Below are 21,401 nucleotides of genomic sequence, written 5' to 3'. Positions count from 1 at the left end.
TAATTAGAGTACATTTGGAGTCTGGGTCAAAAACCGTTTCCATTTTCTAAAACCGTTGTAAGCCGAGTAAATCTTTCTTGTTGAGGAGGAAACTACACAAGAGAAAACACAACAGGAGTTGCGCCTCTTGGAAAGGTCGCGGTTCCTGCTACGCCTCTTTCTGGGCTGCTTTTTCCCCACTTTCCAGAATATTTCCGGATTTCTTTCCTAATGCGAAATTTTCCTAAATTCCTCCTCCTTATTAGTATAAATAGAGGCCTTCGCCTCACATATTTCTCACGCGAGTTTCCGCTCTTCTCTTCTCAATTTGCATTCTAAGATCACGTTGTTGCTTTTCGACCCCTACATGCCTGCTCTACGTGACCACGTAAGCTCAGATCATTCTTAGTACCAGTCACGTTGCATAGATTGACCCACTTCACCAACTCCCTTTAATCAACTTAATCAATTCTTTTAAATCCTTTTTTAAGGACACTTTCATATTTGCATACATCGAGTCGAGCAGTCCCTAAACGACAATTTAGTCAATCTAAGGGTGTAAAACCTATTTAATCTTGTACTTTATTTTCTGTATTCAATTAATGTACGAACTTATGTCATAGATATGCTCAAATCATTTTCAAAAGTTAAGCTTTAAACCGTTTTGATGAAAACAGCAACGATACGACGTCAAGAAGAACGCATCAACAAATGCACCTTCTGGAATAGTCGCAGCATCTCTTGCGCCTCTCCTACTGGCTGCTTATTAGTTGCTGCTCTTTTTCTCCTTCTTCCTCGGGTCTCTGTTTTTTCGTCTTTTCCTTTTTTCGTTTTTTCTTCTTTATTTCTCCAAACCTTTTCAAGTTTCTGTTTTTTTTTTTTTTTAAATCCTTTTCAATAACTTGCGACTTAAATCCCTTATAACCAATACTTGCGGGTTTTCATCATCTTATTCAAACCCCGATTTTAAAGGTTCGATTCTCCCATATCGAGTCCTTAGAATTCGTCTTTTGTACATGATTTAATTAATTTTCCTGTTTCATCAATCTAACTCTCTTTTCGTTCGTTTTCAAGCTCAAAATTTCAATCTTTGTAAACCCGACATCGTATAATTGTAGCCATGTTAACCACTGTAATATCTTGTTTATGTCGTTCTGAAATCCGACTTATGATGATTTTTCAGTATATAAACATGCTAAATCAATTCCATTCGAGTTGTATATCAATAATGAATGTAAATTAACCAACGAACAATAAGTAATCCGCGGGTCTGACTTTCACAGTCAGAACCCAGCTCAAGAACAGATGCAAGGTCTGATGCGCCTCTTCCAGAGGACGCACTTGTTGTTGCGCCTGTTTTGGGTTGGTTTCTGTCTCTGAACTCTTTCTCGTCTTGACGTAGGCTTTTAAATTATGATTCTAATCAATTATTATCTTTATTATCACCATTAATTCGACATATTTTCATATTGATTTTTTATTTCTTTTTCTTTTCTTTTCAAATCGTTCCTTCTGAGCGTATTTATAGACGTAAATTCAAGTTAAATTCTTACTTTGACCCAATTGAGTGCTAAATTATTTGTCCCCCGACATAATCTAATTTCACATGCTAGGATTAAAACATGTTTGTTGCATAGCATACATACAATTGACAACATATTGAGTATAAATAACTTCCCCGATCATTAGTAGAGACCGCTATCGAGGCGGGCGGGATTAGATGTTCAAATAAAGAGCTTCCTAATACGTACCCTCACCCCTTACTCAAGATATCTATGAACACCCATGTTCATTGGCATCGCGAGAGTCATTCTATATATAGAATTCTAAGGGTAATGGATTTCTTAGTGTTCATGTCACTACTTTGTGCCTTGACATAACATAAAGTATTCGAAGGGTTCCAATTTTCCATAAAAATTGGTGGCGACTCCACAAATGCAGGCTTGTCAAACTTCCCACCGGTTTCAATGCCTTACAAATCGGTAACGGCCCATGACGTGCTTTGGCCTTTCGACAGGGTTCCGTGGGAGAAGTGTCGCTACCTCGATTCCAACGTGCGGGATGTTGTGCGGCACGGGTGGTTGTGTCCACACTACCAAAAGCCAACCTCTAATCAACTGATCCCCATATAATCGGAAATATCATATGGATCAACACAGGCCACCCTGGAAATAGGTGACAATTTACACATAAGCCACACACTTCAATTTCAATAATATAAATACTTAAACTTGACACAATGTAAGAATATGCAATATGACATAACATGCATGAAACACAGTGCGGTATGTAAATATGCAACATGCTAACCGAAAGTACGAAACACGACTATAAAACTACGACACGGATATCGGGACACACCCAGACGTACAAATAACCTGGTGACGGCACTGCACCATCGTCCACCAAACAGCCGGACCGGAGTCCGTAATAAGGTACACGGGACACACCCGTGATACCGGACCCGGTGCTAACCGAATCCCTGTCAAACATCGTGCCTCAACCACACGCGTCCTCCCATAATTCAAGTCATTAATGTACACATCCTTCTTGGAGTCGGAAGCTCCAAGCAGCGACTTAAGCATAGTACAGTCTCTCAACCGCCTTACGTCTCTCAACAACAACCACATCCTAAAAACGTATACGACAATCACAATAATATAATAGGCAATACAATATATCAAAACATGACTCATTATGAGATAAACTTTCCGAGCATGCCGTGAACACCAATTCCTCAAGTATTTCAACTCCATGAATCACCACAATCCAATCCGTACTAATATGCATTTACGACAACAACATGTGACTCACAACAATTCCAATACCACAATATGCGTTGCAAACTGACTTATATTATGAAGACATGAACAATGCACACACATCAAGTATTCACATTAATAAAACTGAGTAGGATAACCTACTTTTTAGCAATCTCCATAAGCTACTCAAACCCAACACGATCCCGCCTCATGAAACCGTCTCGTCCTACATAAATCATGTAATAACTATCACAATATATTCTATATACTTATACAATACATAACCCCTCATTATCACCCATTAATTACCTATATTACTCATATTAATTACTAATTAATCATCCCCAACAAAACCCCCAAAAGTTAGAGTTCATAAGTAAATGAAAAATGGTAGATCAAAGGAAGAAGGATAAGGTGTGTAATCTTCTAATCCAAGCTTAACATCCATGGGGAGGTGTTTAGGAGGGTTTTAGACAGATGGGAGAGGATTTGGGGTTATAAAGAGAAAGAATGAAATAATTTAGGGTTAGGTGAAATAAGATCTCGTCATAGATTTTATCGCCTACTAATGAGCTACATTTGGGCGAGTACTGATTCCACTTGACCGAGTGTCGCCTACTCGGTCGAGTACCTCTTGTACTCGATCAAGTGGCACCAGCTTGGTCCCTTATAGCCTTCACTCGGTCCTCTGCACACTCACTAGGTCTAGTTTAGGTCCTACTTGGTCTAGTGTACGGTTATCCCTTACTCCCGAGTGTCCTTTCACGCACCTTGAGTGTCCTTTGCGGGTCCCCAAATATCCGGGTATTACGTACATAAAAAAACCTATGTACCTTCTTTAAGACAATCAAAGCACGCTCTAGTAGGGTTTCATTTCCAATTTCTCAGCAACATCTCTTCATCTTCGTCCTTTGTAAGAGACCCATCTTATATCTCTTAAGTAAAACTAACATAAAACCTTCAATTCTTAACCAAATTTATATCCATTTGTTGTCCTAGAATCCTTTATCCTTTCTCCTTCTTTTCAGGTAATAAAAGGGATCGATTTGGAAGATTGAAGACTTGGAATGCTAGAAAGGTAACTGTGATTGTGACACTCTGTATTGTACTTTGGCTGTGTGTTTATATGCTGAAGTTTGCATTTTGATGTTAGAGGCTTATATGTCGATTTTGATGTAGAAATATTGTTGATTTAAGTCCTAATCGAAGTTTAGATGATGAATGTTGCATACAACTTTTTTCATCTGTTTTTATGTCCCAAGCCAACCAACCTTATGCTCACGTCGATCGACCTAGGCCGCATGTCGGTTGACCTCCATAGTAGGTCGATCGACCAGTGTCTATTTTTCATAATTTTGCTTCTTAAAATATCACATATGCAACGGCATCGTAAAATTAAGTGGCTTAGCCTTTTGAATAACTCGATTTAGAGCCTGGATGAATAAATGGCGTCTACTTTACCATTTCAAGTTTTGTTAGTGTCTACCATATGTGTAAGACGGTTGTTTATATTATCTATGCGTATCTTGGCCACGTATATATATCATGCTTGTTCGATTTACATGCTTAATGTCGGTTGGATGTTTCACTCATGTATTTACCTTGAATGGTCATTGGAATCACCTCATGATCATGTCTAGAACTCAATTTATGACCGTTTAAAGTTGACCCTTGTAGTAGTCGAGTTGTAAACATGTTGCTTTGGATTGGGATTTATATTTCTTGTTGATTATGCTTATTAACATTGGTTCTTATGTTTATGTATGTTTGTTTACACATGTTATCATTGAAATACATTGCCTATGTTAAGTGATCGTTTTTCGATGTTGAATTAAGTATGGCATGATCGACTTGTTTATCCGCGCCGGGAGTGAATTGTTATCGCTTGTCACATCGAGAAATTTTCATCCTAAGAGTCTGGTACCAAGTCTATACTGAGATCATATATTGTCGTCCAGTTGTATCAAGAAACATCATCTTGAGGATTATGTAACGACCTTAGGCTAGGACTGTATTATTATCGGCGTCCTACTGAGAAGATAGTAGTTTTGTATGGTTGCTTATTTGTGGTAGTGTGAGTATGACGGCGCTGTTGGAAGGCGAGCACGTAGCGTTGGTCGACCCGACCGTTAAATGATGTATTCATGCGAGGTTGAGTCATTGGGCATTGATCTCTAGCTTGACTTGCTCTTTTTGCCTCTTCGGTGTTGCTATATCGGATTTTAGGGTACTCGGCATCTATTATGTTGTACTGAGTCTTGGATGGGAAACGTTATCGCTTGTTGAATCAGGAAATGCACATCCCGAGAGTCTGGATCCAGGTTTAGACTAGGATCTTATATAGTTGTCGTCCTACCAGGATTGAGTCTTATCTGGATAGTTATGCCCGCTTTGCATATGCCATTTACCATGAGAGTTATGTCCTAGCCTGTTTAGATGATGTGTCTTGTGTCTCCCATACTTATTGTCATTTTTAGCTAAGTATTGTTAGTCATATGGGTTGGGTTGTGCCTTTGGGTATGTGTTTTCGCCTTTGAGAGTCTTTGGTCCTCTTAAGCAATAGGGGATCAGATGTAAGCCATCTAGTATTGATATGAACGACGAGATTGCTGTTCTATTTCGTATTTGTGGTGAGAGGCAAGTCATAGGTATGCGTGTGACATTGGTAGTCATGTCTCACTCATTGTATGTTAAATTATAAAAAACTTTGAAAGGAAATGACTACGGTTTTCACTCTCATGTAGTATATTGATGCCATATTGATATCCATGCCACAAGATGTTTATATTGGTTAAGTTTGCGTTATAAATTGTGATCATATGATGCAGTTGGTCGGATTATCTCAAATGAACATCTTATGTGCCATTGTCGGTGAGTGACTTCACATGTATTGAATACTAGTTATTATTATGCCATGGTGTTTAAGTTATTTTTATATGTTGAATCATGCTTGAAATGCTCCTATTTATGTGTATCATCGTGTAATATGGCTGGAAGGACATATAATTACTTCCCACTGAATGCGGCATTTTTTGTTAATGACATGTTGCAGGTTGGTGTTTACTTGGGGTTTTTGATAAGTGAGCTAGCGAGCGTTGTACTTAAAACCAATGACCTTTCTCGTAGAAGTTTGGATTTGTACATAGTATTGCAATTCTGTTTTATATATTGAGGGATTGGGATCCCTTATATTTAATTAAGTTGTAGTTAGTATAAAAGCATTTTTAAAATTAAGTTTTGGTTTATTATTTAGTGATTTCGTGGTTTTTGTCTTTAAATTTTTTGAAATCTCGCATTTTTCGTTGTAATATTTGTAACTATTTTAGTGTATAACCGCGGGGGTTCACAATAGAAATAAAATTTACCTTCGTAAGAGGCAGATGAATTGAGTATTGATTTTGAGAATACGGGAAACTAGAGACATTTGAAAGAGTTTGTCATAAACGTAGAAGTTGAAGAACAATGTAACCACTTAATTAAGCTATTGCCGAATTCTCTAGTGTTGTTATAATGATGAGAACAATATTGGGACATATGAATAGATAACTTTCTTAGCATAGATTATGTTGGAGGGAATTGAGAGATCTACATTCCCTCTTTACAAAAAATCAAAATCTTTTCCCTTTTCTTCCTCTATTTCGTTATCTTTCATTCTTTTCCCTCATTTACCCTTTTTTTTCCTCAAATGTTATCTGAACACACACTTAGAAGAAAAAGTCATTTCATTCATTCCCCTTTCTTCGTACCCTTTCTAACTGATGTGACTCGTATTTATGCACATTTAGCCCCTTAACTATCCCCGTTCCTATGCTTTCTAGCATGCATTAGGGTCGTTTCTTATCTTTAGCTTCTTATTTTGCACATTCTATGAGGTTTTGTGCCATTGGTAGGGAAGGAGTGCTAGCCTTGCGTGTATAGAGCAAAACAGAGCTAAATTGATCGCATCTAACGACCAAGCAACAAAGAGGAGACCGATACTAAAGACCTGAGTTGATAGAACAAGTAATTGGGCAATGATGAAGGACCCCCATGACCTTTGAAGGATCCCCACGAGTTAGGGGACAGCTAAAAGAAGAAAGAGCAAAGATGCCCTTCAGGACGGGCGTCTCAGATGAAAGACGGGCGTCCCCAAGCTCAACCCAAGCATCCCCAAAATAGGACGAGCGTCCTTTGATGCAGGATGGGCGTCCATCAAGGGGAGGTCGAGCGTCCCAAGCTAGGACATGCAAGGCGTTGGACTTCATTTAAGGGGCTTAATCGTCATTTAAGCACTTAGTTAACCTAATACTTGTACTTAGTATAAATACTCCCTTGTAATAGGATATTAACATCAAGTCATTAGAGTAGATTAGACATCAATTAGCTTAATTATACTTTAATCCTTTATTAATTATTGTTTAAAAATTCTTAGATCTAGTTGGGTAATTTGAAGATTATTTGGGATTATTGAAGGATTGATAACTCTTCATCATCAATTAAGTTTTCTTCTATTATTCTTTCCTTTCCATTTTGTTCATCATAAGTTTGGTACAATTTCTTTACTCCTTACTTAATTCTTGTTTATTGCTTTACTCTTTCATCATGTCTATGCTTGTTAAGATGATTCACACCATTGTTAACATGATTTCCATGATAATGAGTGAGTAGCTCCTTAACTATGGTTAATGAGGGATTAGAGGAGTTAATCATGGGATAGATCTTTACTTAATAAGTTCATATGAATGCTTGTTTGTTGTAGTTTCAACTTATGCACATGTTATGCTTCATGAAATGCTTGATTGACAACCTAGCATGATTCTCTTATCCTTTCAACAATACTTATAACACATAAACTAACTCAAGGCTTGTTAGACCATGCATATAGTTGAATAGGGAGAATTAAGTCGGTGTACGTGTTGTAAAGTTGTGACCGGCTCGGCTCCGAGACCCAAAACTCCTTAGGATTTGTAAGATATAAACTGACTCGATTCCATTACAATAATAAATTGCTTGCATCTATGAAACTTATTTATGTGATCTCACCATGATTCCCTTATGAACCCATAACACCCTAGTGCCTTTTATAAATTGATTACATCCCCATTTACTTACTTTGTGTTGCTTTCCACTTGTTTACATTTCCTTTGTTAAGTAGTTTAGTTCATATTCTCAACCCAAATCAAATTGTGACTTAAGGGTATAACTACTTGCATTTGATAGCTTAATCCAATACCCGTCCCTTGGGATCCGACCTTTACTTGCCGCTCTACTAAGAGTAGTTTGTTGAGATTATAAATAGTGTTTGATCGAGAGCTTAGACGACAAAGTACTTTGCATCACTAACATCATATAGACTCTCCAAATTTAATGTACGAAAAAGACCCAGTACTATTTCGATCTTTAGGTAAGGTTTTCGAAACAATCTTTAGACTACTAACCGGAAGGTTCGCGGACTTTTAGGCAACGTGTTCATAATAATTTATTCTGGAAAAACTATGAGGTCTTTAGCTATGACATTTACAGGCATATACTAAACTTGAAATAAACATGAGTCTCTTTTCAAACTTTCCAAAAATAAAAACATTAAGACGGGGAAATAAATTAAACAAAGAGACTCGCAGATTCGTATAGTTGTTGTAACTTTATTCTTTAAACCAAATCATATTAATTCTAACTATAGATGATTATGCTTGACTTAATCATCATTATATGATCAACTACGACTCAAAACATGCTTATAACGAATAAAGATTAAAATATTTTAAGAGATTAAAGGTTAAAGATGGACTTACGAAAAATAGGAATAAATTTATTTGCCTCTCAAAAATAGGGTTTAAAAGATGTTGAAATAAAGGGTATTTATACTAGTGAGATGACAAGATCCTATAAGACCACAATCACCTAATTTTTGGTCAAAATACTCGCTCAATTTGAGTTTTCTCTCTGTTTTTTTTTTTATTAACTCCCTTAATCAAACTTTTCTAATTCTACTCTACCACCAATATAATATAATATTCTATTTCACAACATATTATTATCCTACAAATATTATATTATTAATATTATAAGTCGTTTAGACCATATTATTTATTAATAATCCATTAATCGACTAACCTCATTTATATCTCTTGTGACTAAATCGCTCAACTAAACCAAAATGCTACTTAACTAATTTCTCATTTATGAACTTCCAAACTGTAAATTAAATATCCAATTTATTAAATAAAAATATGTCAAAAATGTGGGGAATTACATGGTGATTATACAATAAACAACAATAAAGGTGAAAACTTTGATGCTAAACATAGTAAATATTGGATTTTTACTAAATAACATACAATTACTAAATTAATGATGATAGAAGGCTAATTAAACTAGATTGGATTAGATCTGATGCTAAAAGAAGAAACTTTAACGACAAGTAACTAAAAATTCAAACTATACTTAAGAACAAATCATAAACAACATAAGCAAGGAAATATAAAAATAGTAAAGTGATTACCTAGAACAAGGAATGAGAAAAAAGGAAAAATAAATGAAAATAGAAAGAACTTGAAAGTTGAAACTTGAATAGATGAATAATAGATGAACTTGGATCCAAATTACAAAGAAAATAGATGTGTTTCTCTATCAAGAATGCAAAAGTGAAGGTAGAGGGATAAAATCTTTGGGGTTTAAATATATATAATAGGTATACAATGCATAAAACTTCGTCGTTTGGAAACTAGAGAAATCACACTAAGTAATAAGCAGGGTACGTTAGAATTGGGCTGCGCACGACACGATGGGCATGGCGCCTTGGTATATGCATAAAACCGCATGACAAAATCAAAGTGTGCATGGGTCCCTGGGCACGGTCTCTTGGCTTCTGGTGAAGAATGGCACGACACTTGGGGTGCGCTCATCAACTTCTTTTCTTCCCTTGTTATACATGAGTTCTTCATTCATGTTGCGCCATGGGTCCGTAGGTTAGTCCATGGGACGCTCCTATGCTATGGTGGATTCTTGTTTGGAATATGTATTACCTATAAAATATTAAAACAAACAAAACCGAACCAAGTACCCAAATGACGGGTTTTATACATTTCAAGCAATTGAAACATAAATACACACTTATTGTGCATATAAATAAGGAATAAGTAAAGGTTGATAGCATGAACAATACGGTAATAACGTAGTTATTAGATCCAATAAAACAATTAAGATTCCAGGTTTAACTCTCTAAGGAGGAGACATCATGTAGGAAGTTTAAAAAGTTGGTACGGAATTTGATGGTCCGAATTAAGATTCTAGGTACTGTTTTTTTTTCACTTTTCTAACAAGTGTTGGCAATTTATTAAGATTAAAAAAAAGCAGATTAGAAGAGTGGAAATTATGTACGCTACCAAAATAAATGAGATGAAGACAAGTTTATAATGAAAGATAATCTTCTAAGATGTTAAAGTAGTTGAGGAGGAAAACAATTTGTTGATTTTGTGATTTTATTTTAATAGTCTTCAGGGAGTAGTTGCGGTGTTACATCATGGGAATTTTAGATTGATACACTCGATGGTTGTTCTTTGGAGTTGAATGACTCGCTCGATCTCGTGACTTTTACAGTAAGTACTAAGTGCACTGAATACGATAATTGAGATAAGTGTTTTAAAAGTAACTAGATATATGGTAACTCGTGGTTATTGGTTCAATTCTTAGCTCCCCATTTTTTTTGGTCAAAGTGCACCTTTGGGCTTTGGCTACACAATAGTACTATACTACACTTTGGGCCGTCCCATACAACCAATGTTGACGGTTTTTGTGAAAATACATGTAAGTAAAAAAAATGACCGTGACACTCAAATAAAGAAAAGAAAATGTAAAAAAAAAAAAAAAAAAGATCAAAACGAAGAGAATACTGAATTATTTGCTACCATATTTTATCACAAATAGAATCCTACAACCTTTTGTATAGTAGCATTGTACAACAGGCCCATATATCACATATTAAACTATTTAAGCCCAAAAAAAAAATTCTACACATCTCCATTTTCCCCTAATTCTGATTTCTCTCCAGTCGACAAACCCTACCCCCTCTTTCTCTTCTCTAAATTTCTCTTAAACGATCCGTAATTCTGATCCTAATATGGTGAAAAGAAATCAATTGACATCATAATAAAGAGGAAAACGCATCTAATAATATTTTGGTGAACGAGAAGCAATTTACATCATCATCAAGAAGGAAAAATGGATCTAATAATACTTTGAGGTAAATTTTTACACCAATCATACGAACTATTATTTGAAGAATACAAGTTCAAAAATTCGAGTACATAAGAATACGAGCTATTAAGATAAGAATATGAGCTAATGTAAAAAAATTACGAGCTTAAAAGAATCACGAACTTAAAAATACAAGCGCATGAGAATACGAGCTATTAAGATAATAATACGAGTTAATGTAAAAAGAATACAAGTTTGAAGGATTACGAGCTTAAAAATACGAGCGCATGAGAATATGAGCTATTAATATAAGAATACGAGCTAATTTAAAAATAATATGAGCTTAAAAGGATCAAGAGCTTTAAAATACGAGCACATAAGAATATGAGCTATAAAGATAAAAATATGAGCTAATGTAAAAACAATAAGAGCTTCAACTACTTTCATGCATTAAAAATTTTGGATAAATTTTTTTTTTTTCATCACGAGTCATGTCATATGATTTGTTCCATATATTCAATTAATTATAATAAATTAAAGGAGAATATGATTCATTAACTGGATGATGGATGAAGATGGAGAGGAGTTAGAAAAATATGGAAGCAGTCAGAAAAAGAAGGAGGATTAGATTCAAAATTGGATTACGTTACTTTTTTTTTTCTAAAAGTATTTGGAAAAAGACTAAAATAACCTTGGATGTACAATGCTCATTGTACATCCGGTTGTATAGTCTTGGAACTGATATTTTATCAACCATACACTCCAACTATGCTTTATTTTATCACATCTTTGATTATTGTTCATTAGGTAATAAATTTCGAAATTGGGAAAAGAATCATAAATTAGGCCGAGCTCAAAGATGATCCTCCCTCAGGCATTCATATATCTACCCAGACATAAATTATTCACTTTTATCTCCAATAAAATTCTCTTAAGAGGAAATATATATCCCTAAATCGACATTTGTTCCCATTTTGTATATGAACATTAAAAGAAAAATATCTGCATTACCATTCAAATGTGATTACTCTTCCACCTAATCTCATATCTTAATCTATAAATACAATTTTCGTAAGACATTCTGAAAGACTCGTCTCAAACCCCAGTAATCCCTAGCATCTTACAAGGCTCAGCTTACTTGATAGGCCTGTTTTACAGCATTGAGACCGATGAAAAAACGGAAGAAGAAACGCATGATCAGCCTTAACGTGGGTCACTATTAAAATCCTATCAAATCAGATAGTCACCAATTCACCATAAAGGCTTGAGGTATATCTCGTATAAGGCCTTTTTTCTTTAGCATTGCTCAATAGTTTTATATTGCAGGTAACCAACATGTCTGTTTGAACAGTTAGTCTTGCTGAAGACGGGTCGGAGCAAGTGACGGGCTAGGTAGCACCAAAACGGACACGGACACGGGACACGGGCACGACACGGACACGTGACACGGCATCCCACAAAATTTAGGACACGGGACACGTTATTTAAATTAAATAAATATATATTTTATAATTATGAACGTTCGATTTTATTTTTATAAAATTATTTGATAGTAAATTTAAAAAAGTGAAGGTAAAATTTGCCCTTGATTATAACTTATTTTCATTTACCATCTAAACGTATCTTTTAATCAATCTCTTTCGACTACTCATTTCTCATTTAAAGAACATCATTCACCTCAAATGATGTCTAAATGTTATGGACACGCGTCGGACACGGCCCAAATACCATGGACACGTGTCAGACACGTGCCCGAATAAATGTAGAAAGTTAGACACGGCTTTATAGGCGTCGGACACGTTTCGGCGTGTGTCCGAGAAGTGTCGGTGTCCGACACGGTGTCGGACACGGGACGGCTGATTAGGAGAAGTGTCCGTGCTACCTAGGTGACGGGTAATGCCACTCACAAAACGGATAGGGGGGACAAGGTGGGGGCACCCCCATGTGCTTCCCTCTCTCCTCTATTTGGGTCATTTGTGAGAGGAAATGGTATCCGTCACTCCAAAGTGACGAATACGTGCCGTCTTCAATGAGATTTTGTGCTGTTTGAAACATCGTGGACCCAAGACGTAGTCGATAGTCTAACCCTACCAACCTAGTATAATATGGGCTCTTGGATAAATTAATTGGATTTCGGAACAACTAGACATCCTCTATAGTGAAGACAAGTATGTAACGGTGGAAAATCTAGCTTTCCATATTGGTAGATAGACATAATATTTTATGACTAAAATGAGAAATAGATCATTAGCCAATTATAAAGTAATCTATCTTTCTATTTGTGAGAGGCTCAGTTGGCGATTCAAACCCGAATTCCTCAATTTTGAATTGATCCATCTTTTAGTCAAGTTATTAGGAAAATTATTATGGGACTTAGGTAGTGTTAGTTTCTTCTGAGTTCTTCCTATCTTGACTATAAGTTGGAAATTGAATATTTTATTACCATCATACAAACAATCATCTTACTAAGAAGAAATTGCTTCTTCGGATCAAGCCTATAGCACCAAGGATGATCACGAAAAAGAAGTAGGAAAAACAATTCTCAGGAGAATGGTCCTGATTCATCAAATCATAGAATTACCTTAAAGTTTTTTTTTTTTTTTTTATAATGATCTTACGAAATTCTACTTTCAATCTATTACATTCTCTTGTTTTCTGTCAATATTTTGATAATGTTTACACTAGATATTTCAATTTTTTATGAGAAAATTAATAAGTTATCTATTGATACTTGATTTTGCAGGAGACTCGAGTATGTCAATATATGCTCCCTAATATTATAGCTCTTTCTTAATGTTACTCAAGCACCAAACACTAATGTCTTCCATTTCATCGAAACATAAATAGTTTATTAGTGAAGTTGAAAGAAGATAAGGGAGAAGCATGCTAATAATTTCTCATGATGTTTGACAAAAAGAAACACAAGATTAACAAACTATTGTTTGCATGAAACGGAAAACATTAGTGTTTGGCGTTAAAGTAACATTAGGAAGGAGCTATAAAAAATAGGGCGGATATATTGTCAGACTCGACTGTCCTGCAAAATCAAGAATTAATAGATAACTTGTTAGCGTTCACATAAAAAAGTAAAAGGTCCAATACAAACATACATTATCAAAATATCAACAAAAAACAAGAAAAGCAATAAATTGAAAGTAGGATTTCTTAAGTATCACCAACGAAACTTTACGGTAATTCTCTGATTTGACGTATTGAGACTATTTTTCTGAGAATTTTTTTCTAATTCTTCTTCTTCATGGTCATGTTTGGTGCTAGAGCCTTGATCCGAAGATGAAATTTATTGTTAGTAATTTGGTTGCTTGAATGATGATAATAAAATATTCAAGTTTCAATTTATAATCAAGGTAGGACGAACTCATAAAAAAAATAACAATCCCTACGTACCATAATAATCTTCATAATAACCTGACTAAACGTTTCCTCAATTTAAAGTTATCGCCAACTAAGGCCAATCTCAAATGGTAAGATAGATTCGTTTATAAATGGGTAATGATCTATTTCGTATTTTAATCATAATATACTCTGTCTATCAACCAAGTATGGAAAGCTAGATTTTCCACCATGGCATACTTGACTTCACCATAGATATTACTAGGGGAAGACCATCAAGCAAAGAGAAAAGTAGAATCAATCAAGCGAATCATCCGCAGCTAGAATCAGCATGACATACAAGTTACACAAATCAAGTCGGTCAGTATAATATAATTGCTCATCTCTAGTATAATATAATTGTCAGTATAACATACAGCAAGCGAATCATATATCCGCTGAGCCTCGGCTCATCCCGACTAACCGTTTTGACTAAGATGGTTGCTGCCTCCTTGATCCTCATGCCTTCCAGTGCCTCCGTTTCTCTGTCTTGTCCGCGCCGATCTTGCATGCAACCCTGGCAGGGTGTGTCCCCCTTCCCCTCGCCCCTTCCCCCACCCCAGGTAAGGCTCTCTGTCCCTGTCCTATGTCGATGGGTATAACTCATCTTGTTTAATTTGTGGTTGTTTTATGGTTATGGGTCTGGCCGATTTGGTGTCCCCCTTCCCCTCGCCCCTTTCCCCCCACCAATCGGCTACATCCGTGGTTGTCTGTCTGGTCAGTGTCTGTGTTGGACATTGTTGGTCTTCTTGCATGTAAGTTTCGGGTCTCAGGGGACTTCTTTTGGAGTTGTGGTTGGATTTGGTTCGTTTTGTGTGTCAGCCGGGTCTTTCGTTGGTCTTGATGTGACGGATGGGGTTGCCGTTTTCTTCGTCTGAAATGAGTTCTTGGTTGGTGGGGTTTCTCTGCCTTGGAAGTGACTTGGTAGGTTTGAGTAGGTGTTTGGTAGTGGTGTTGGTTGGGTCGGATGCGGTGGTTTTCAATTCAATCTACTTATGCTATTTAGTCCTTGTGTATTTTGTTTTTCAATATTCCAAATAATAATATCCTCTTTGCTAAGGGTGCCATGTCCCTAATTCTTTGGGGTGGTAGTTCGTCATATAATAACCTCCTTTTGGCTAAGGGTGTCATGTCCCTTAAACATTGGGGTGCTTGTTCATCAGATTATTCTAGGCTTAATAATGACGACGGTAATATTGCAACCGGCTTGTGTTGTGCCCATCTCTCTCTGGCCTGTTGAGATGGTTTTGGTTAGGGGACTGTATAGGCTGGTTTCTACATCGTTAGCTATCTCTTTACTCGCTTTTCTAAGCTATGAGTTGCTTGTCCGCGGGGTTTGTTGTTCAAAGTGTAGGAGTTTTCTCTCCTCTGGAGGTAGATCTTGGTCTGGTTTCCGCCTTTTCTTTCTACGTCCTAGTGGTGTAAGTGCACTTTGCGCTTTCTCGATGGTTCAAGGGTCTCATTGGTCTCTTGATGGTGTTTATCATAGCCAAGGGGATGAATCTCCGAGGCACATTTTTGTGTCTTGTTGCAGGTATTTCTCCGAAACTTTGTCAATTAAGATGAGTAAAGATATGCCCGTTCATTTGGCCAGATCTAATCGTCCTTTCAAGAATGAGTTGGATGTTGAAGTAGAACTCCGTGTGCAGCCAGCCGTACGCCATCAACACATTGATCTAAGCCGTTTTAGTTACTTAATTGTCTTAGTTTATGATATTACTAAAAAAAGTGCATTTGACCATATGAGTCTAATGCCAATTGTATAAGAACTTTCTTTACAGTTGCCAAAAAAAAAAAAAAAAAAAAAACTATTTGCTTTTTCCAAATATGTTATTGTGTATCCTAGCAGAATTGTTGTAGATTCCTACAATCAAGAATCTCATTCAATTGCATATAAACTACATGTGTTGTTAATAATAATTATCAATTCATAATCACATAAAACGTTTTCTTCATAAAGATGTGGATGCCATGGATAATGTTCTTTAATACATACTGGATCGTGATATAAACTCCATTGGCTATGTGGATGTTTGACCCATGACTGTCAATTGTCTTTAGGTAGTGTTTGACAAATAAGAATTCATTTTGTTTACATGAATCTAATTCATTTTGTTGAAATGGAGATATTCAATTCCAATTCCAATTCCCAAAAGTTGTTTGGTTAACCCATGGAATTCAATTATAGATTTCAATTCCATACTAGTGTTTGGAAGACTCTTGGAATTCATTTGTTTTTCGAAAATACAAGCATTAATCTTTAACTCTAGTATTAATCCACAACAATCTCACAAATTTATCCGAGTCAAATTTTAAATCCTACAAACTTAGAGGTACATAGCTTAAACATCTGTACATTCATGAATCATCATTACGTATAGAGTTCATCAATTGGTTTCACACATAAAACTGATACATAACTTTCTGAATAGAAGATTCGATGTCAAGAGAACGAAGAAAAAAAAAAATATAGTCAGAAACAAGAACCAACATTCATGGAATGCCAAAGCATAAAAGAAACAGAAAAATAAAAGGAGTTTGTACAGCCTTCAGCATAATAAAAAATATAGTCAGAGACAAGAACCAACACTTTCAGCACAGCCTTTCTATGGGCTCTATAATGTACTAAACAAGCACTAAATTCAAGTGTCATACCTTGATAAATGTGGACCATTGCTCTGAGTCTTCAGACTCTATAACAATCATTTTTCGATCCTCATCCCATCTGAACTTTGTGAAAGTTCTAATATCACTTATCTTCGCATAATGCTTTTTCCAAGACTTCAATCGATTTTTCACATTATCTGTGGAGACAACGACGCCCATTGTGGCCCTAATTTCATCAGCTACGACATGGTATGCGTGTGGCTTTCATTCACCCTCCGCCTTGTTACCTTCTTTTAACGTATTATGCAATACTCCAATCATTGTCTCATCCATTTGCTTGGTCCAAGTTACATAACCTCTCTTCTTAGAATGTGTTGATGATGACATAGGTGCTTTCCCTTTATTACTCATGGCCAGACCTATTAAAAGAATTGACCATCATTGATTAGAATGTTACCTCGTGGTCTCTAGTAGTCGGCACAACTAAAACCTATGTTGCAAACATACACTCTTCATTATTTAGCATACACTCAACAGATAAGAAATTCTATTCTACAGATTAGGCAAAGAAACTCATTCAAAAGTTTACCTTTATGGTCTCCGGACTTGGTATTCTACAAACATACTCAAAGCTAAGCTATCTCTAAACGCATTATTCCACTCTACTGTCGAGCGCACGGTTGAAACAAGTCCTATGTCATCCTCAACTTCAATATCATCTCCGATTGAATTCGCTAATTCTTCATCAACCTCCACCAACAAGTCATCCTCATTCATATTTTCACCCCTCACAAAATAATGAAGAATAAAACAGGAATTTATAATTCTAACTTGTGTTTTCTTATCATAAAAAATACTTTTCCTAAGTATAGCCCATCGCTTCTTCAATATACCAAATGCTCTTTCGATGGTGTTTCGGGCTGAGGAATGACGCAAATTAAATAGTTCTTTGTAGTTGGTTGGGGTATTTCCTCTCCATAAGTTCAAATGATATCGAGTACGTTTGTAAGGATCTAAAAAACCCGGTCCATTAGTATACCCTAAGTCCACCAGATAATACTTGTTTGGAACAAGTTTTAGACCATTAGGTCTTCGATGGGCATCATAAAGAACCCGAGGATCTGATGTCGAACCTTCCCAACCCGGCAAAACATAGCTAAAGCGAAGATTGTTATCACACGTAGCTAGAACATTAGTAGTAATATCACTATTGCTATATCTAGGTCGGTCATGCTTATAGACGGTCATTTCTATATGTGTCCCATCAAGCGCTCCGACTACCCCTTCAAACCATTTCCATTTCCTATCTATGGCAAAACTTACAGTAGAATCTCTTTCTTTTATGTAATATTGACCTATTTTCATCACAACTCTAAGCACCATATGAAAATGACGACTCACAGTTTCTTCCGATCGAGTATACACAGCCCTAATGGTCCTATTTTTCAAGTCATGGCCAAGAATATGAAGAAAATAGGCTACAACTTCCTTAATTGTGGCATTTCTAGTAGTCTTTAACCCCCTTTGATTTGCAAAATGCGACACAATTTGACAAAACAATGTCTATCCATTCGCAATTGTTCTCGGCATATGCGGTCGTTCATTAATGAATTCAACCAATATTTTCTTTTCTCAACCCGTTCATGTTCACACCAAGCTATTTGTTTCTCTCGATAATTAATCTGATGCCGTGAACATAATATTACATTGATAAAATCAAAAATAATTGCAAACAACTCGACTTCGTCATCATAATCTTCCCTAGCACGCTTCCTTAACTCAATACCATTAATTTCGTCAGCCATTTTTTCCTTGTGTTAAAGCTCACAACCTAAAAACCGTAAATCATATAAGTCATACGCATCTTAAAACAACAACACAAAGTAGTGAACAAGGATGAGAATATTCAAACAAATGAAAAATCATACAAACAGGCTAAATCATAGAAACTACAGCAACGAATATGTGAAGCTGCATGAATTCATATATAGTGTATATACATACATACTGTTCTCTGAAATGATATATAAGCTGCACTAATGCATGACTACAAACACTTCACAACACACTGACGTGCAGAAGATAACAAATAACAAGCTTCGAACTCGAACACGGTTTGTCAGAGTACAGCACAAACCTTGTATGACTATCCATGCATTAAATGTGTTCTTCGCCAAAATATAAACGAGATTAATCATTTCTACATTATATATAACATAGATGTATGGCCATATCTCAAGGAAATTCATTTCTTCCACTAAAATTAAGCACAATTCAAACTCATAATGAATAACAAAACACGATTAATTTGGGAATAACGACAAGAAATGAATATAATAGCAGAAATTAATCAAGAAATTGATATTGAAAATTGAAAGAAATCAGCATAATTCAAACTCCACTGTTGATATTAACATGATCAATAATAATAAGGCGAAAATGAAGAAGAAATTGATTCATACCTGATGCGAAATCAGCAAGAAATCGTAAAAATTAGGGTAGAAATCGGAAAAATTAGGGTTTCTAATAGGGGTTATAATTGGGGAAGAAATCGCAGAGTTGTGAGAGTTTCTAAGATGTGCGGAAATGAAATGACGTGGGTATGGATGGGATTTGAGAGGGCTTCTATTTACTCTGGGCTGGAATTAAGTGGGATTTGGGCCAATTCCATTTCATATTCTATGGGATAGCCAAACATTAGAATTGGCACGATTCCTGAATTCAATTCTAAATGAGGGTTCCCAAACACAGCATTAAGTTGTTCATTACAAGCTCATCTGCATACTAAATCACTATATCATGATGAAACCGTACTGAAACTCGATACATAGTGGCTCTTCTTAGATGACAGCATGCCTCAAACTGTCAGGCCTAAGGTTGACAACATCATTATCGCTAGGGTCTATAACGACACAGAAATATCCATCTCATCACCAATAGTTTTTCCACCAAAGCCAATGCCACAGTCAGCAAGGCGTCTTGCTTAGGGTTCTGGATGCTTCTGAAAAATTGAAATGATATTATAATGATTGGAAGCAATTACAATAATAATATCTTTGAGGTTCGGATGCTATAAGCCTATTAAATTCCTCAATTCTTGATATATTAACATCTTAATTTTAATCAGATATAAAATAAGTAGACTAAGTTAACTAACTATTAGAATGCACTTACGAATGTAAGATATATCTTATTATTAGGAGATTAGGGTAAATTGTGATTGTGATTGTTTTGGTAATTTTCTACCGAATTAGATTAAGCGAGGTCAATGTGGTCTTACTCGTTGTATGCTGATTGTATGTTTATGTTGAATCTAAATAAAGAGATTAAAGACGTAAATAAAGGTTGACACGTGAGACTTGATGACGCGGAAAACCCAATGTGGGAAACGACCGCGGGAAGGGACGGTATCCTTCCAAGGATTGCACTAGCTGGTTAATATGAGAACGAGTACAATAGAGACGGGATGTAATTATAGCTAGCACAATGTGTTATGTGTATGCTTGAGAGATCTTGAATGCCTTTTCTTGTTTGCTTTTTTTGCTATTTATAGGGTAAGAACCCTAGATGTATCCTACTTCGTTTACGGTAAGCAATATTAGTCCTATCATAACTTTTTCCATAAACGGATCCCCTCCTTCTATTGTCCCTGAATTCTCTCTGACGACTCTTCAATGCGCGGGCTCCTTCTACTGACGGGCTCCCTGTAGTCATATGCTCCTCGGCCCAACTTTCTAGATGGATTTACTTGGGCTTCCTCTTTATTAGGCCAATAAGCTGATTTGGCCCAAACAGTTTGCCCCTAATTCCTTGTGAGATACGTCTCGAGGCGTCGAATAAGGAATTACGGATCATCTTCAAACCTCGCGCCGTCTTTTGCATATCTTCCTGTGCACTCATCATTGCCCCTACTCTTTTCTCCTCATTTCTCGCACCCTATTCCCTCTTACCTTATTTATAACACCTACCACCCACCTCCTCCTCTCATTCATTTCAAAATTTAAAACCGCTCCCTCTCTCTAAAACCCTTCTTCTCCCTTTTGCTCTCTTGCCAGAATTCGCCACTCTCACCGCCGCTTTCCACCAGGTACTTTCCTTTTGCAATCCCTCTTTCGACCTTTTTTTTTCTTTTCTCCGATCATGGGTAAAACTCGTCACACCGCTTCGACTTCCACTCCGGCCGATCAAAATCCGGATCCTACCTTTCCTTCCCGTAATCTTTTTGTCCACCCCCACGACTGTAACTCCTCTCTGACCACCGCCCACATTCCTTTGATTAAGGGACGGCTTGGTCTTGGCGACGGGTTTGACATTGCTATCCCTGAGCCGGGCCAAAAGGCGGAAGCTGTCCGGCCAGGATGGGTCTGCTTTTACCTTTATCCGTTTAGGTACGACCTTCGTTTCCCCTTTCCCAAACTCATGCAAGACTTTCTCCGGACCAATAACTTCGCCATGACAACAATCTCTGCCACCATCTGGAGGGTACCC

The 21,401-nt window shown here is 36.5% G+C and overlaps 1 pseudogene; it reads right to left on the bottom strand.

The window, feature by feature from the left end:
• Window positions 1–16,644: 16,644 nt before the first annotated feature.
• On the bottom strand, window positions 16,645–19,551 carry LOC141600041 (protein ANTAGONIST OF LIKE HETEROCHROMATIN PROTEIN 1-like; annotated as a pseudogene).
• Between the last annotated feature and the right edge of the window lie 1,850 nt (window positions 19,552–21,401).

Source organism: Silene latifolia, chromosome 9, assembly GCF_048544455.1.
Source record: "Silene latifolia isolate original U9 population chromosome 9, ASM4854445v1, whole genome shotgun sequence".
Classification (NCBI taxonomy): domain Eukaryota; kingdom Viridiplantae; phylum Streptophyta; class Magnoliopsida; order Caryophyllales; family Caryophyllaceae; genus Silene; species Silene latifolia.
Note: the sequence above shows the minus strand (reverse complement) of the source record. Positions and strands in the feature narration are given on the sequence as shown.